This window comes from Dendrobates tinctorius, unplaced genomic scaffold (genome assembly GCF_039654945.1).
Source record: "Dendrobates tinctorius isolate UK_male_01 unplaced genomic scaffold, ASM3965494v1 ptg000164l, whole genome shotgun sequence".
NCBI classification, from domain to species: domain Eukaryota; kingdom Metazoa; phylum Chordata; class Amphibia; order Anura; family Dendrobatidae; genus Dendrobates; species Dendrobates tinctorius.
The window spans coordinates 689,365-707,981 of NW_027361831.1; the positions used below are offsets into that span (position 1 = coordinate 689,365).

The following is an 18,617-nucleotide window of genomic DNA, read 5'->3' on the forward strand; positions in this document are numbered from 1 at the left end:
TAAGTAACCTTGGTGTTTCCTCAACAAATTTGGGGGTGCATCTTATAATCAAGTGCGTCTTATAAAGCAAAAAATAGGGGGTGTGTGTGTGTATATATATATATATATATATCAATCTCAATGTGGGTGGGTATGTGTGTGTGTGTATATGTCTGGGATAGGCATCTGCACCGTCGCAGCCACAGCCACAAAATTTGGCACAGTCACACGTCCTAAGCTATGTTGTGAGGCGAAATTTTAACCCCGCACGTTCCAATTCACCAAACAATTTTGCCCCTATCTACATACTGGGGAAAAGGTGTGTGCGTATCAATCCCCGCCCCTCATTATGATGTCACAATGGTTGCCATGGCGACGCTGATGTCATCATAGGTTGCAAGCCCCGCCGCTCATTATGTCATAATGGTTGACTATGGGATGGAGGATGTGTGATGGGTATATGGGCACTCGACTATGGGATGGAGGATAATTATAATTTGCTATAACTAACCCCAGTTAGTTACTATGCCCGGGCAGCGCCGGGCTCTTCAGCTAGTGTGTATGTATGTATATTAATGTATTCTATGTGTATATATCTATTCTTTCGTTTGTGTTTTAACCTGTCATTGGGCTCCATTATATGTCCATTTTGCAAGCTGGTGAGGAAATCTTTTCATACGGATGCCGTACGGATGTCACATGGATGCTTAGATGCGAAAAAATCGCATCCTCGCATTCCAATCAGATGACATACGGATCACTGTTCATGAAACATTTGTGCGATTCAGGTCCGTTAAAAACTAACCCTTATAAACAGGGAGGAAATGGTTGTGGAGGTAAGAGTGGCTGGGACCCTAGAAGGTAGCGACCATGCTATTTTAGAATTTTGGATAACTAGAGGAGGGAGACCTGTGAAGTCTCAGACTTCAAGGTTAGATTTCAGAAAGGCATATTTTAAGGGACTCAGAAAGAGAATCGGAGGGATCCAAAGGCTGGATATCCTTAAGGACAAAAATGTCCAGGAAGCATCTGAAATCTTGTAAAATTAGATTCTCAAAGCACAATCAATAACATTTCCGAAAAGAGGGAAGAATAGGAAGCATTTAAGGAAACCAGGATGGATGAACACAGGTCTTAAACACATGCTAAAAAGGAAGAATGAAATGTTTATCAAATGGAAAAAGGGAGGCATATCTAAAGAAGAATATAATGCTGTCTGCAGAACCTGCAGGGCATGAATCACATTATGTAAAGCTGACATTGAATTAAGGCTTGCAAGAGATGTCAAAAGCAATAAAAAAAGATTTTGGGGATATGTCAAAAGTAAAAGAAAAGTCAAATATGCTATAGGATTTTTACAGGATAAAAATGATGAAATGGTAAGAAAGGATGTTGAGAATGCCGAACTTTTAAATTCCTATTTTGCATCTATTTTCTCTCAGAAAGGAAAAGTAACATTAACTGATCTTCACTGTCCTATTAAAAAAATAGGAGAATCCAGGATATCTATAAACAGAAAGATAGTGCAGGGGCATGGCTATGTGACGGAGGAGAGAGGACGCATCCTGGCAGAGCTCTCATAATCCTGCCATCATCCTGCATTTTTATCCCTCCTGAGCACAATATACCTGCAAGTATCTGGACCCCCCAGGCTCCGGGAAGCTTTTAGCCCCTGCGGGAGAGTGACGGGGGGCTCTGGTGAGCCGAGCTCTGCAGAATCCTGGGCAGACAGTGGGGCCTGCGGGAGGCGGCCATTTTCTGAGGCGCGCTCAGACAGGAAGAAGCTGCGCCGGATCTCATCCCTGCAGTACCGTTTGGGCGGTGAGCATATATCCGGGGGGACACGGAGATGAAACGCGTGGTGTGTGCTCTGAAAGATGAGCTCAGTGCTCCCCCACTGATAATACACCAGAGTCGGTGCCATTACTTTAAGGGTCCCTAGACCTTTGCTACTGTCTCTGCAGGCATTGCGGATCCCATTTGCTGCACAGGATCCCGGCAATAATCTAGAGCCTGTTGTAATACTAAGAATTTTATACACCCCATCTGCTTAGAGTTATCTCAAGATATAAACACTGCACAATAGCCCTGCTGTATTTGGGACTGTGAGTGAAGAACCCCCACAACTATAAGCTCAGTTACTCTGCTGTGTGCCACATTGTAGTTAACCATGAATTGCTCCAAGGGATCAGGAGCAGCCGAAAAATTAAGAGTTTGCCAGAACTGATACCTCAGAAATAATCTCTCACAGGCTCAGCGCAAAAATCGCCCCACTAATAGGAGGCGAGTGAACAGGAGGAGCTGACTCTTAAACAGGTGTCTGAACAGTTAATGCAGGCCATATCCTTGACCAGAACATCCCTGACTGAGAAAATAGAGGATGTGTACACTGAGGTGGGGCGTCTTCGGCATGACATGCAGACCATGAGGGGGCGCATTACAGAAATTGAAATGAGATTGTCCCAGATAGAAGACACCATTGCACCTATGGAGGCCAAGCTGACAAAAGTGGCTGGCTCTATGAGCGCCTGGAAGCAAAAAGCGAACGATCTAGAAAAGAGATTACGTCAGAATAACATCCGAATCATTGGTCTGCCGAAGCGCTCGGAAGGTCAGCAACCTGAGCAATTTTTGGAAGGCTGGCTTAAAGCTTCTCTGGGGGATGAATTCTCTCCTACGTTCTTCGTGGAAAGGGCTCACAGGGTCCCTACAAAACCCCTTCCTCCGGGTGCTCCGCCTAGACCTTTCCTGGCATGTCTCCTCAACTGTAAGGATAGAGATGCTATTCTACGTTTGGCACGGCAGAAAAGGCCTATTAAGTTCAATAATGCTTCGATTTTTTTTTCTGGATTTCTCTATGGAACTCCTGAAACAGCAAGCACAGTTCATGGAAGTTAAGCGACTTAGAGAAAAGAATGTTATATATTCAATGATTTATCCAGCTCGACTCCAGATTGTCCACGAGGGCTCTTCCATATTCTTTACGGATTCAGCGGAAGCTGCTGAGTGGCTACTGTCCCACGGGGGGTCTTGTGAGAAGGGATCCTAACATGCTTACAGTCTCGCAGAACTCTACTAACGATCTAATCGGAGCTCTTTCCACAGGCATCCAGTTCACCAACAATACTAGACACTGAATTCAGTGAGGGTATCCCCTTGTCTACTCTATGATAGGAGCACAGTACTTTGCTCTTATACTGTTTGGTCTTTGCTCTGTTATTTTCCTTTTTCATTGGTTTTATTTGTTGTGTATGAAGAAGTCGCCGCCAACAGTGTGTTCCATGTGATGATTCTAAACTATATTTGAGTAATAGTATACATCATATTCAGATGAGAAAATATGGGGTCTTAAATAATTGCATGACCTGGAATGTGAGGGGTATTAAATCCCCCCCCCCCCCGAACGAAGGTTAAGGTATTCTCGCAGATCAGGCGCTATCATCCTCACATTGTGGCCTTGGTGGAGACACACCTGGCTAGGGATACAGCCCGATGCATACAGAAACCTTGGGTACAATGGTCCATTCACGTGTTCCACACTAGTTATTCAAGAGGGGTTTCACTATTGATACCTAGGGACGTTAGGTGGGAGGCTCGGAGGGAACCTGAGGGTCGCTTTGTTTTTGTACATGCACTGATAAACTCAAGAAAATACGTCATATTGTGTGTTTATAACCCCCACGGCTAATACGTCTATTCTTCAGATGGCGGTGAGTTTTGCCTTAGATTATCCGGACACAGACGTCATTTGCATGGTGATTTTAATTTGGTCATAGACGACCGTCTCGATAGATTGAGACTGGGAGTTTCGTGTCTGGTGGGGCCCTCTCTCTGGTTCCATCCAAGTTGGCATTATTTATAGAGGGTAGTGGGTGGTTGGATCTGTGGAGGGTGCGTCATCCGGAGGTGAAGGAATATACTTGTCACTCATCTACCAGGCGCTCTCAGTCACGCATAGATTATATATTAGGATCCAGTGATCTAGCGATGTGGGTGGATAACATAGAACATGGTAGTAGAGGGGTTTCGGATCACAGCCAAGTTGTACTTAAGCTTAAATATGGGCAACTGAATAATGGCATAGTCTGGTTGAAATTGATAGGATCTAATGATAGGACGGTCGATCAGTTAAATTGCTTCATTTCATCCCACCCAGAACCTCAGAATGTCAATTTATTCTGGGATGCCCTTAAGGCATATTTAAGAGGATGCCTATCTTCTACAATCTCTTATATCAAACTGGTAACTTCACGGGAGGATGATGAGATGAAAGGATAACTGAAAGATTCAGAAGCTGCGTACATATCTAATCAGACTACTGGCAATAGAATTGAGTGGCTAACTGCTCAAAGGTTATATACCCAATACACAGACACTAAATCTAAACGTAAATTATTCTTTACCCGTCAGTCCTATTTTGAACTGGGAAACCAGGCAAGTAAATTTTTGGCCTTCCTGGTGCGCCAACACAACACATCTAGCACTATACTTCAGATACGCACTCCAGGTGGTTCGTTGGTGTCCTCGACTGAAGATATACTTAATTGTTTTCAGGATTATTATAAAATATTATATAAATCTAAGAGCAATTCTGATATTTTGGACTGTCAAAATTACCTGTCAGATATAACATTCCCTACATTGAGTCCTGCCTAGCGGGCCTTTTTGGACGCTGAGTTTACTCTAGAAGAGATAGAGGATGCCATAGCAGACATGGCTTCTGGGAAGGCTCCTGGGCCGGACAGATTCCCCATTAAACTGTACAGGAAATATCGGAATATACTGGCAACACTTCTGCTGAAAGTGTTTTGGGGGGGGTGTAGGGTCTTTGCCCGAATCCTTTTAGGAGGCAAATATTATTGTACTTAAGAAGGAGGGGAAGGACCCTCTGGAATGTGAATCCTACCATCCCATATCATTAGTAATGTAGACTATAAAATCTGAAAGTGAGAATGGCTGCAAATAGGAAGAGAAGCCCTGAACCTTGACCTGGAAGTGAAAGGCATGTGCAAGAATTAATTGGCTGCAGGCTGCCATACAGAAAAAGGACCAGAAGGTGGCAGCAGAACAAATGCGGGACTAGATTATATACAGCATGAAAGGTAATACTGTTATGATTGAGTCACCGAGGACAAAAAAACAAAACACAAGCTCAGCCCAGAAAATCAGAGAGGTTGAAACTAGCAGATTGCAGACCCCTAGTCTTATCACACACCTAACAGTAGCCGTAGAGTGTTCCTACGGTGGTCCTAGACACCTCATCACAGCCGGAGAGGTAAATAAGCCTAAAGAAAGAAAAGGGAAAAACTGACCGCCCCAGAGCAGACCCCAAAGCAATAGGCAGCCCCCAACATATAATGACGGTGAAACAAGATGAAAACACTAACACAGATAGAAAGATAGGTTGAGCAAACGATGGGGCCCAAGCTAACTAAAAAGGACAGGACAGAAAAGCTGCTGTCTGCAATCCGAGAAAACCCTGCTAAAAATATTACCAACACAACTGATAAATAATAATAATCTTTATTTTTATATAGCGATAACATATTCCGCAGCGCTTTACAGTTTGCACATATCATCACTGTCCCCAATGGGGGTCACAATCTAAATTCCCTATCAGTATGTCTTTAGAATGTGGGAGGAAACGAGTGCCTGGAGGAAACCCACGCAAACACGGGGAGAACATACAAACTCCTTGCAGATGTTGTTCTTGGTGGGATTCGAACCCAGGACCCTGAACCAAGTGGCTAACCACTGAGCCACCAAAAGGACCCTGAAGTCACTAGACTTCAAACCCTATATCAGCACTCAGAATATTCTGAAAGCAGAGCAAAAGAGAACACTGATCAAGGAATAAGAATCCAGCACACCCTCAGCCGGGGATGGCTGAACTCAAAAAAACAAGGTAAACAAAACCAAAACTAATAAGTTTTGCTCTGCTATTGAACTTATCTTTGGGAAGCAGGAATCAAACTGGTCTCAAAGAATCCAGCAGAGAAATCACCAGCAACTCAGAAGGGCGTCGGCTGCCTTATATCCAGTCGGAAGTTCCTGATACCCAGTCACAATCCACCTGATCAGGTGGTTGGTTTCTTTCATCCAAATCAGCCTCACTACCTTCCTTCACCAGAAGAGGGAGATCCTCGGACACAAAAGGTGAATGAACAGATGAGCTCACAACAGTACCTCCCCCTTGAGGAGGGGTCACTGAACCCTCATCCAAGCCACCAGGCCGATCAGGATGAGCCCGATGAAAAGCACGCACCAATCTTTCGCCATGAATATCAGAGGCAGAGACCCAGGAATTATCCTCCTGACCATAACCCTTCCATTTAACCAAATACTGGAGTCTCCGTCTAGCCAGACGGGAATCCAGTATCTTCTCTACCTCATATTCCATGTTACCTTCAACCAATACAGGGTCAGGGGGTGCCGCCATAGGAACTACTGGTTCAACAAACCTCTTCAACAAGGACTTATGAAACACATGAATCTTAAATGCGACAGGAAGAGCCAACCGAAAAGAGACCGGATTAATAATCTCCAAAATCTTGTAAGGTCCAATAAATCTAGGTTTAAACTTTGGAGAAGCCACTTTCATAGAAATATTCTTTGATGACAACCAGACCATATCACCCACCTTAAACCGGGGACCAATGGTCCTATGCCAGGTAGAAAACCGCTGGGCCTTTTCCTGGGAAAGAGACAACTTATCCACCACTTGGTCCCAAATCTGCTGCATTCTTTCCACCACAATGTCAACCCCTGGACAGGCAGAAGACTCCACCTGCCCTGAAGAAAATCGAGGATGAAACCCAAAGTTACAGAAAAAGGGTGACATCAAAGTGGCAGAACTAGCTCTATTATTTATAGCAAATTCGGCCAAGGGTAAAAATGAGACCCAATCATCCTGATCAGCAGATATAAAACATCTCAAATAAGCCTCCAAAGTCTGGTTTGTTCTCTCCGTCTGCACATTGGTCTGAGAGTGAAATGCAGAGAAGGACAACTGAATTCCCAACTTGGAACAAAAGGTCCTCCAGAATCTAGAGACAAACTGAACTCCTCTGTCCAATACAATGTTCTCAGGAATCCCGTGCAAGCGAACCACCTGTTGCAAAAACAAGGGCACCAACTCTGAGGAAGATGGCAAGTTAGGGAGTGGTACAAGATGGACCATCTTAGAGAATCTATCACAAATCACCCAGATAACAGTTATCCTCTGAAAGACAGGCAGATCAGAAATAAAATCCATTGAAATATGGGTCCATGGCCTCCTGGGCAAAGGCATCAACAACCCACTAGAACGAGAACAAGGCTTAGATCGGGAGCAAGTCCCACAGGACTGCACAAAATTTCTGACATCACGAGACAAGGCAGGCCACCAAAAAGACCGACTCACCAAATCTCTAGTACCAAAAATACCTGGATGACCAGCCAACGCGGAGCAATGAACCTCAGACATCACTTTCCTCCTCCACTGGTCAGGAACATACAACCTACCACTGGGACAATGCTCAGGCTTATCCTACTGAAACTTCTCCAGAGCACGTCTCAAATCGGGCGAGATGGCAGAAAGAACCACCCTCTCACCTAAGATGGTAGCAGGCTTGGTCACAATAGGAGAATCAGCCAAAAAACTAGAGAGGGCATCTGACTTAACGTTCTTAGTGCCTGGAAGAAAGGAGACCACAAAATCAAAACGTGTGAAAAACAAGGCCCACCTGGCTTGTCTCGGATTCAAGCATTTGGCCGACTCAAGGTAAATCAAATTCTTGTGGTCAGAGAGGACCACAACTTGATGTCTGGCTCCCTCCAACCAATGTCTCCACTCCTCAAATGTCCACTTCATGGCCAACAGTTCTCGATTCCCCACATCATGGTTGCGTTCTGAAGGAGAGAACTTCGGGAAAAGAAGGCACAGGGGTTCATTTTAGATGTTACAGGATCTTTTTGGGACAAAACAGCTCCTGCACCAGTCTCTGAAGCATCCACCTCCACCTGAAATGGAAGTGAGACATCGGGTTGTCGCAAAACCGGAGAAGTGAACCTCCGCTTCAGCTCCTGAAAAGAAGAAGCCTCTGCAGACCAATTCAGCAAATCAGCGCCCTTCTTAGTCAAATCAGTCAATGGTTTGGCAATAACAGAAAAATTGGCTATAAACTTACGATAAAAATTAGCAAAACCCAAAAACTTCTGGAGGACCTTCAAAGAAGTGGGCTGAACCCAATCATAAATGGCCTGTACCTTGGCCGGGTCCATTTCAATAGTTGACGCAGACAAAATAAATCCCAAAAATGAAATCCTCTGTACACCAAAAAGACATTTCGTTCCCTTAACATACAGGGAGTTTTCCCTCAAAATCCGGAACACAGTCCGAACATGTTCCACATGAGAGTCCCAATCCCTGGAAAAGATCAAAATATTATCCAAATAGATGATCAGAAACTTATCTACAAAGTCCTGGAAAATATCATTCATGAAGCACTGGAAGACAGAAGGGGCGTTAGTGAGCCCAAAAGGCATCACCAGGTACTCAAAATGTCCCTCCGGAGTATTAAACGCTGTCTTCCATTCGTCCCCATGCTTAATGCGAATAAGATTATACGCCCCCCTGAGGTCAAGCTTGGTAAACCAGCAAGCACCTTCAACTCTAGAAAATAGGTCAGAAATCAGGGGTAACAGATACTGATATTTAACAGTAATTTTGTTAAGAGAGCGATAGTCAATACAGGGTCTTAATGAACCATCCTTCTTGGCCACAAAAAAAACCAGCACCCAAGGGTGAAGAGGATGGTCTAATATGACCCTTCTCCAACGACTCCTTAATATAAGAATGCATAGCCTCATGTCCGGGTACAGATAAATTAAAAAGTCGACCCTTGGGAAATTTACACCCCGGACTCAGCTCAATTTGCACAGTCATAACTCCTATGAGGAGGCAAAGACGCAGACTTACACTCACTAAACACATCATAAAAATCAGCCAAATAGTCAGGAGCCTCATGCGACTGGGGAGAGGTGGAGAAAACAGGAGTGTCACTAAGAGCACACCGACAACTCTAACTCACCACAGACACAGATTTTCAATCCAAAACTGGATTATGGATTTGCAACCAGGGGAACCCCAGAACGATGGTATCATGCAAATTATGCAACACCAAAAATCTGCAATTTTCTTGATGGTCTGGGGCGACCCGCATTACCACCTGGGTCCAAAACTGAGGTTTATTCTTCGCCAAAGGAGTAGCATCAATACCCCTCAAAGGAATAGGCGTCCGCAGAGGTGTCATAGGGAAACCACAACGTTTAGCAAAATCCAAATCCGTTAGGTTCAAGGCCGCTCCTGAATCCACAAAGGCTTTAGCGGAAAATGTGGACAGGGAGCAGAGTAATTGCCAAAAGAAACTTAGGTTGTACACCACCTACAGCAAATGTGTGTGCAAAACGTTTCTCTCGTTTAGGGCAGACAGAAATATGAGAGGCATCTCCACAGAAAAAAACACAGCTTATTACGCCTTCTAAACTCCTGACGTTGCGCCCTAGACAAAACTCACATTGCATAGGTTCAGATATTTGTTCAACAGGTGGCAGCATTTCCCATGTAATTTTACGTTCACGTAAAGGCCGATCAACCTGAATGGCTAATGACATAGAATCATCAAGACCAAAGGGAACAGGAAATCCCACCATAGTATCTTTTACGGTTTCTGACAAACCCTTCCGAAAGAGAGCTGCCAAGGCACCATCATTCCAAGTGGTGAGGACCGCCCACTTTTGGAATTTTTGACAGTACAGTTCTGCAGAATCTTGACCCTGGCTCAATGCCAACAGGGTCTTTTCAGCTTGATCAATCGCATTTGGTTCATCATACAACAGCCCCAAGGCCTGAAAAAATGCATCCACATTAGTTAGAATAGGATCATCTGGTACTGAAGAAAACGCCCAATCTTGGGGATCGCCGCGCAGCAAGGAGATGATAAATTTTAACCTGCTGCGCAGAGCTCCCCGATGAGTTAGGCTTCAAGGCAAGAAATAGTTTACAATTATTCTTAAAATTCAAAAATTTAGACCGATCCCCAAACAATACATCAGGAGTGGGGATTTTTGGTTCAGCAGCGTGTGAATGAGCAAGATAGGTGGAAATTCCTCGCACTTCAGCAGCAAGCTGCTCCACACGATCAGACAATTGCTTAAACTCCATCGGGAAAAAAAAATTCCTCCTACGGCCTCAGAGAAAAAGAGGAAAAAATATACATAAAAAAAAAATTCTGACACTTTTTTTTTTTAACAATTCCTTCCTGCTTTTGAGTACCCTAGAATCTGCGGTATGGCTGGTGATTCTGTTATGATTGAGTCACCGAGGAAGAAAAAAAAAACAACACAAGCTCAGCCCAGAAAATCAGAGAGGTTGCAAACTAGCGGATTGCAGACCCCTAGTCTTATCACACAACTAACAATAGCAGTGGAGTGTTCCTACGGTGGTCCTAGACACCTCGTCACAGCCGGAGAGCTAAATAAGCCTAAAGAGAGAAAAGGGAAAAACTGACTGCCCCAGAGCAGACCCCAAAGCAATAGGCAGCCCCCAACATATAATGACGGTGAAACAAGATGAAAACACCAACACAGATAGAAAGATAGGTTGAGCAAACGATGGGGCCCAAGCTAACTAAAAAGGATAGGACAGAACAGCTGCTGTCTGCAATCCGAGAAAACACTGCTAAAAATATTACCAACACAACTGATAAGCAAAAAGGACCCTGAAGTCACTAGACTTCAAACCCTATATCAGCACTCAGAATATTCTGAAAGCAGCAAAAGAGAACACTGATCAAGGAATAAGAAACCAGCACACCCCCAGCCGGGGATGGCTGAACTCAAAAAAAAAGGTAACCAAAACTAATAAGTTCAATAGCAGAGCAAAACTTATCTTTGGGAAGCAGGAATCAGACTGGTCTCCCAAGAATCCAGCAGAGAAATCACCAGCAACTCAGAAGGGTGTCGGCTGCCTTATATCCAGTCTGAAGTTCCTGATACCCAGTCACAATCCACCTGATCAGGTGGTTGGTTTCTTTCATCTAAATCAGCCTCACTACCTTCCTTCACCAGAAGAGGGAGATCCTCGGACACAAAAGGTGAATGAACAGATGAGCTCACAACATAATACAATCTATGAAACCATATAAGCATAACTTAGACGGAACAGCACACTCCAAACATGCATAGGAACCAGCACTCCTTAGAGTCTTTGAGAGTGGGAGCTAGTTCTGCATGGCAGTTCTCAAAAATCTTTGACATGAAGGAGAAAAAGTGATCTCTCATCTCTGGTTTCCTTTGTAGATTATGTTTGATAGAGGAGAAATGTTTTAATGCCTGATTTCTGTTGTTTGGTAGACGTGGTTTGTGGGTGCTGAAGAGAAGAGGTGCGACCCAGCTGTTGGTCTCATCTTTTACAAGTCCCTTGTCCATTACCTCTAAGAACAACTTGTCCTCTACCGACATTGCTACTTGGTTGTCTTGCTTAGTTCTCTGGAAGACAACGCACCCCAACTGATCCTCATAGCTTCTTGACACCATACTGTTGTCATGAGTAAAGTCTATTAAATGATTGGGTAGTTGGATGCTGTGTGGTAGTTCCTTGACATGGAACTCGTTGTTGCAAGGTTGAAACAGAGATGGACGTCCTTTCTCCAGTGTATTTAACATGCTTGTCACAGAAGATGGCGCGTGCATGTGTCCCAAGCACATGTTTCCTATTATGACCCATCCTAGGTCTAGCCTTTGGGCATATGGAGCATTGTGGAGTCCATTGATAAGACTTCTCACTTTATGAATCTGTAGGGTATCTCTTCTCAACAGCAGTATTATCTGTGCCTGATGGTCGAGTTCCGGTATAAGGCGTGCTATGCATTTCAAGTGAGCATGATGGATTGCCACATCTGGCGTAGGGACTTCAGATCTGTTGTCTGGGATCTGATTACACTCGATGATTGTGGGGTAGTGGTAGGCAGAATTGTCCGTCTAAGGACTCAATTTGGTAGTCAGTGGCTTTCCTACCTGCTGTTGTTACAGTACCTGCACATGTCTTTAATGAGTAGGGAGTGCTTGGTCCTTTGATGTTGAATAGGTCAAAGAATGTTGATCTAGCCAAGGATCGATTTACTTTTGATCATCCAAGATAGCATACAGTCTTACAGCTTTGTCTCTAGGGCCTTTTCGGTACACTCTGACGAGACATATCTTTGAACAGGACCTACTGTCTATTGCCCCTTTACAGACTTCAGTACATTGTGAAGTGATCTCTGGCGTAGCTGCATCAGTGTTCCTTTCCTCCTCGCCATGCTCACTGTCAGCTGGCATGCTTTGTCTACTCCATAGAGCTGGGCCAGGGTGTAGAGCAGTGTTATGATCTGTGTTGCAAGAGTTCAGAGAAAATCACAGCACACGTACAAGAAAAATAATGCTTCAGGTGAGTATTTATTGCTGATAGGTGGCCGCCATTCTTTAACCCTTTCTCCTTGTTTTTGGATGCCTCTCTGGATATATTTCCCTGTCGCATCAATACAGTTGCTTATAAATCAACCTACATTTTGGAGATGTTTATTGTAAATAATCTGTACATATTGTATATATTTCTCTATGGTTTTTCTTATTGTTGTACTTTTTTTTTCCAACGACTATATGATAAAGGCCAATGATTGGCCGAAACGTCGTTTAAATTGTCGCTTCACCTATCAGCAATAAATACTCACCTGAAGCATTTTTTCTTGTACGTGTGCAGTGATTTTCTCTGAACTTATGCTTATGGGACCTCTGGTTCCTTTCACTGGCACAGTTTTGCAAAAAGTCGAGTGCTAACTATTTTTTCCTCTTATGATCTGTGGTGCCACACTCTGTGCATTTTACATTGACCTTACAATCCTTGGCGAGATGAGTTGTGGATGAGCAGCACTTGTAGATACCATTCTCTTTCAGGAAGCTTCTGCGATCTGGTATAGATTTTCCCCTGAAGGCTCTGCATTTCAGGAGAGGATGAGGCTTCTGATGGAGCGGGCACTGCTTGTCAGGGTCCTGTACCTTTTGTCTCTGAGAGCGGCCAGCAGACCTGTAATTGGAACTTGGAGAAGAAACACAAGTCTTGTGCACTGCCACAGATGTTCTGTGTGGGTTTGCAGCTGGTGATGGTGTGGCATATGACATTGCAAAGTCAAAGCTGGTATCGTTTCTAATTGTCTCTTGTTTGTGTATAAAGTCTACAAAAACGGAGAAGGGAGGGAATGGAACACTGTTTGTATTTGTACATGGAACCTCGTGTGAGCCACCTCCTGTAGATTGTAGGGCAACTTTAGGACTATAGGGTTAACATCTTTGGCTGTGTCAAGTCCTTGCAGGTCACCTTTACATTTGGCAACTAGGACTTCCTTTAGCAGGTCACTTAGTTCTCTAAGTTTCTGGAGACATTTGTTAGATATTTTAGGAAAGTCATTGATTCTTTTGAACAAGGCTCTCTATTACCTCTGCTGAGCCGTAACACTCATCTAGCCTCTTCCAGATCTCTTTGAGGCCAATTTCAGGGTGGTTTATATTAATGTCTCTGATCCTGTGTTTGACTGACTCTTCTCCCAGGTATTTGACTAAGAGGTCTATCTCTTTCCTGTGTTGTAGCCCCAAGTCTCTAGTGACATTTTGGAAGGAAACTTTCCAAGCTCTGTAACCTTCAGCGTGATCAGTGAATTTCATGAGTCACTTGGCAACCAGATAACGTCATGTGAAGAACTTAGCAAATTCTTTTGTGAACTGGTTGTCAGCAGAGTATACTGGTGATGAGTTACCCTGATAGTGATGTGAGGTGCGTTCATACCTGTTAGTGTCCTCAGGGTGGCGTCAGCCGGTGTCATATTGCTTCGGTCTGACTTGCGGTGTCAGCAAGGCGATTTACGTTGGTTACCTGGTGAGGGGCAAGGTAGTCATTAGCAGAATTGTTTTGCTTCATTTTTTCCTGGAGCTGAGCCTCATGATGACTCTCACTCGCTTCACTGGATGTGTCGTGTTCTTGGTTATAGTTTGGATCAGGAAGTTCATTAACATACTGAGATGTGCGTTGTGGCGAATCTTGGAGTGGCAACTTCAGACTTGAGGTTCTGCTTCGGCTATGCAGCTCAGGGTTGTGCGCGGCTTCTAGTGATTCTGATTCAGCTAGTGCTGCGGTAGCTTCTCTTTTTGCTGCTAGGCTCTCTAAGGCGGTGTCCACACGTGCCTTCTCTAACTGCGTCTTTCTCTCTTGCTCATCTCTTTCTAAGCGTAACCTTCTCCCTTGATCCTCTCTCTATGCGTGACCTTCTCTCTTGATCTTCTAGGCATGCTTTCTCTAATTTAAGTTGCATCTCTTCTTCAGCATAGCTTGCTCGCATTTTGGCGGCTTCAGCATTGGTGTGGACAATGGTGACCGCGCTGCTGATGGATACAGTCTTTGAGGAGGCAGATGTAGCAGTTTTTGTCCTTTGTGATTTGTGGGACATGGAGTCTTGGAGGGATGCTTGGCTGTGCAGAGATTGCTGTAGTTGTATTAGTCTCTGTGTAGCCGGTGACTTGAATCTCACTAGATGGATATCTACAGTTTCACTAGTTCCTCTAAGCTGGATGAAGGGCTGTCTTTTCCCTGGATGGCCGCTGTGTAACTGGCCTCTGGAGGATGGAAGACTTTTCCTTCTCTGAATTTCCACTAGCTGGAGGGCCGCTGTTTCACTGCGGTCCTACAAGATGGAAGACTGTCTCTAACCTGAATTCCCACTAGCTGGAGGGCCGCTGTTTCACTGCTCTGTCCTCACTAAAATAAGCTAAAATAAGGCAGACTTATTGAAGCTATCCAGTCAGTTAAACCGCTATACCGGTGTCCAATAAGGAGACTGTAGGTTGAATCTGTGCTTTATTGAACGTGATGGTATATTGGCACGGTGAAACTACAATACAAACATATACACTCAGTCAGTATGGGGTACATGGGAATACATTTATACCTAATAAATCAACATCTGCACTATTAGCTGAGCAGGGGAGAGCTAACTAAGCAGGGTAGTATGAGACAGAAATTAGATAAAGGAAGCACGATTACATACCAGCGATGCAAGGGGAGAAGAGAAATGAGATGCTTCCAGGATGCAGGCTGAGGGAAATTGGAGAACTGGAGGGAAAATAGGGCTGGACTAAATCATAATCCTTTGCAAAAGCTTACCAGGGTGCATTGCAACCTTACCAGAATGCATTGTGAACAGAGAGAAAAAAGTTTAGAAAGTAAAATAAAATAATACTGCTGTTATGACTCTGGTCACTAGATGGAGCCAGAAAACACTGTAAACATTTAACAAGCAGGTAATAATGGATTATGAATTAGATGTCGCAGAACAAATTTTTCAACCACTCTCCATAATCTTTGAAAATTCTTGTAGAACAGGAGAAGTCCCAGAAGACTAGAGAAGAGCAAATGTTCCCATATTCAAAAACGGGAAGGTGGACCCAGGGAACTATAGGTCAGTGAGTCTGACTTCTATACCAGGAAAGATCTTTGAACAAATTATTAAACAACATGTATGTAAGTAACTGGATAAGAGTGAAGTGATTTACCATAGTCAGCGTGGGTTTGTAACTAATAAGTCATGTCAGACTAACTTAATTTCCTTCTATGACAGAATCACTTACGGTGGATCAGGGAAATGCTGTAGATAATAGTATATCTTAACTTCAGCAAAGCATTTGACAAAGTATCTCACAAAATCCTTATTGAAAAAAATGACTCAGTATGGAATGGACAAGGCAACTGTTAGGTGGATTTATAAGTGACATAGTAATCGGACCCAAATAGTGGTCGTAAATGGCTGCTCATCCAGTTGGAAGACTGTCTCAAGTGGGGTACCGCTGTGCTCTGTCTTGTGCCCTGTATTGTTCAACATCTTTATCAATGATTTAGATGAAGGAATTAAGGGTAAGCTGATTAAATTTGCTTATAAGTCATAGCTAGGAGGGATAGCTAATACTAGAGAAGAGAGAGGATTCAAATAGATATAAATAAACTGGAGCAGTGGGCAGCAACTAACAGAATGTTTTTTTAACAGGGAAAATGCAAAGTACTACATCTGGGCAATAAAAATGAAAAAGCATATACAGAATGGGAGGAATAGGGCTAAGCAACAGCACATGTGAAAAAGACTTGGGTATACTAATAGATCACAGACTGAACATGAGTCAACAGTGTGATTCAGGAGCAAAAAAGGCAAGTAAAATTCTGGGATGTATTAACAGCAGCATACAGTCTAGATCACGTGAAGTCATTATTGCCCTCTACTCCTCTTTGATCAGACCTCATCTGGAATGCTGTGTCCAGTTTTGGGCACCACATTTTAAAAAAGACATCAACAAACTGGAGCAAGTTCATAGAAGAGCGACCAGAATGGTGACCGGTCTGCATACCATGTCCTATGAGGAATGGTTAAAGGATTTGGGAGTGTTTAGCTTGCAAGAAAGAAGACTGAGAGACTTAATAGCTGTCTACAAATATCTCAAGGGCTGTCACATTGTAGAAGGATCATCATTATTCTCATTTGCACAAGGAAAGACTAGTAGCAATGGGTTGAAACTGAATTGGTGGAAACACAGATTAGATATTAGAAAAAACTTTTTGACAGGGTGATCAATGAGTGGAACAGGCTGCCACAAGAGGTGGTGAGTTCTCCTTCAATGGAAGTCTTCAAACAGAGGCTGCATAGACATTTGTCTGGGATGATTTAGTGAATCCTGCTTTGAGCAGTGGGTTATCCATGAAAGGATATGTTCCCCCAAAATGAAAGGCCGGGGTAAAGGCAGAATAGAACATCTTATCTGAAAATATGGAAAGAAAATGGAATCTTCTAATCCTACTTGTGTAACAATGTGAGGTGATCAGCGTGGTGAAGCAGGCTTGTTTGGAGAGGTGAAGAGCAGTTATATGTTTGAGCATAATGAATAAAATCTTTTGAGGTAGTGATTTACTTTTCTTCAGCACACTTAAGGTATGTTCCAGCAGTCAGTAAGCGCTGCAGATTGGATGTTGCATAAATCCGCAGCGTCTAACCTGCATGGGCCAGATTTTACAGCATAGTGGATGGGATTTCATGAAATCCCATTTCCACTATGCATGCACGGACGCCTCTGGCTTCCCTGCATAGACGCACATGCGGTGTGTCTTTCTAGACCGCAGCATGTCTATTTATCTTGTGGAGAAGCTCAGTCTCTGCAAGATAAATATCACCATCCAATGTATAGGGCGTGGTGTTTCCGCACGGTTCAATGAACATATGCAGAATCACCTGCGTTCAAAAGCCGGCAGTGCTTTGGATGGAGCAGACATGTGCTGCGTCTAAAGCACTGCCTAATACTGACCGTGGGAACATACCCTTAAAGAACCACTAGAAAAAAATGCGTTTGCAGCTCATGCCAGAGAATCTCGGTTTGGAGATTTACACAGAAACCCCAATGTAAGCGCCCAGTGGAGAGAGCAGGATAAATGAGAACCTTATTCTGATTTTTGGGAGGTAGAATGAACATATAGACAAATAGCCACAATAAGGTCCTATTAATATATGGTAGTATGTGTTCAAATAAAATTAATCTTTATGGAGATAATACAAAACAAAAAAACACTAATATGTAAGAACAAATGAAAGAAGTCGGACTGCAGAGATGACAAGTAAGTATAAATTAATTTTGTTTTAGTCTTTAGTAGTGTTAATCATTCATAATTCATTACAAGACAATTATTTTAAAAATTAGACACCCTTTTAGAGGAAAGGTAGAATATCAATAATAAATTAGACCTAAATAGACCTTTCTAACAAAAAAGATAGTATATTGTCTCTACCTAGTGACAAAATGTGCGCATAAATCCTGACACAAATATAAATTTCCAATAAAATCATCTTAGTACCTGGGAAAAGTAGCCTGTAATACTATGGTTCACATCCATGGGACATATAATAAAGTGCAAGTACTTATAGACCAGTACTATATTTAATGGAGCAAACACATGTCCAAAATCATGGCTCCAGCTTTGGATGAAATAATCATCTATGTAGTGTTCTCCAATATCATCTACAAAGGAAACTAGATATCCATGTGTCTGGGAGCGCAGACTTCCAAATACTACAGATTATAGAAAGTTCAAGTGCTCTTAGTCAATCCCATATTTAAATGAACAGGCACAGAGCTGGGCACATGGGGATCAAAGTACACGACTGAAAATAGTTGAGCATAAAGACACTTCAAGGGGCATATAAACACTTCATATTTACCAGATTAGACCCTCTGATGTGCGTTTCGCTTAGTGCTTCCTCACACCCTTTCGAAATGTTCAAACTTTAAATTTGTACTCTATTAAAACAGAAAATAAAACCAAACAAAATGGTTAATTATAAACATTTTCGGAGTTTCAACAACATCTTTTTCTATTTATTTTTAGAACATATGCAAAACCTATTTATTTTAATTTTTTTTTTTTTTTTTACTGGATCTCTTTTGAAATTACTTTAAGGCGCCTGTACTGTGGAAAATTTAACTGTTAGTATCAAAAAGCACATTCAGGAAGTTTAACTCTTTAGGTGTAACACAAT

At 43.0% G+C, this 18,617-nt stretch overlaps 1 protein-coding gene across 1 annotated transcript in view; it reads left to right on the forward strand.

The window, feature by feature from the left end:
• LOC141053012 (uncharacterized) overlaps positions 1-18,617 on the forward strand; it is an 81,651-nt gene that overhangs the window by 56,605 nt on the left and 6,429 nt on the right. The window lies entirely within an intron of this gene.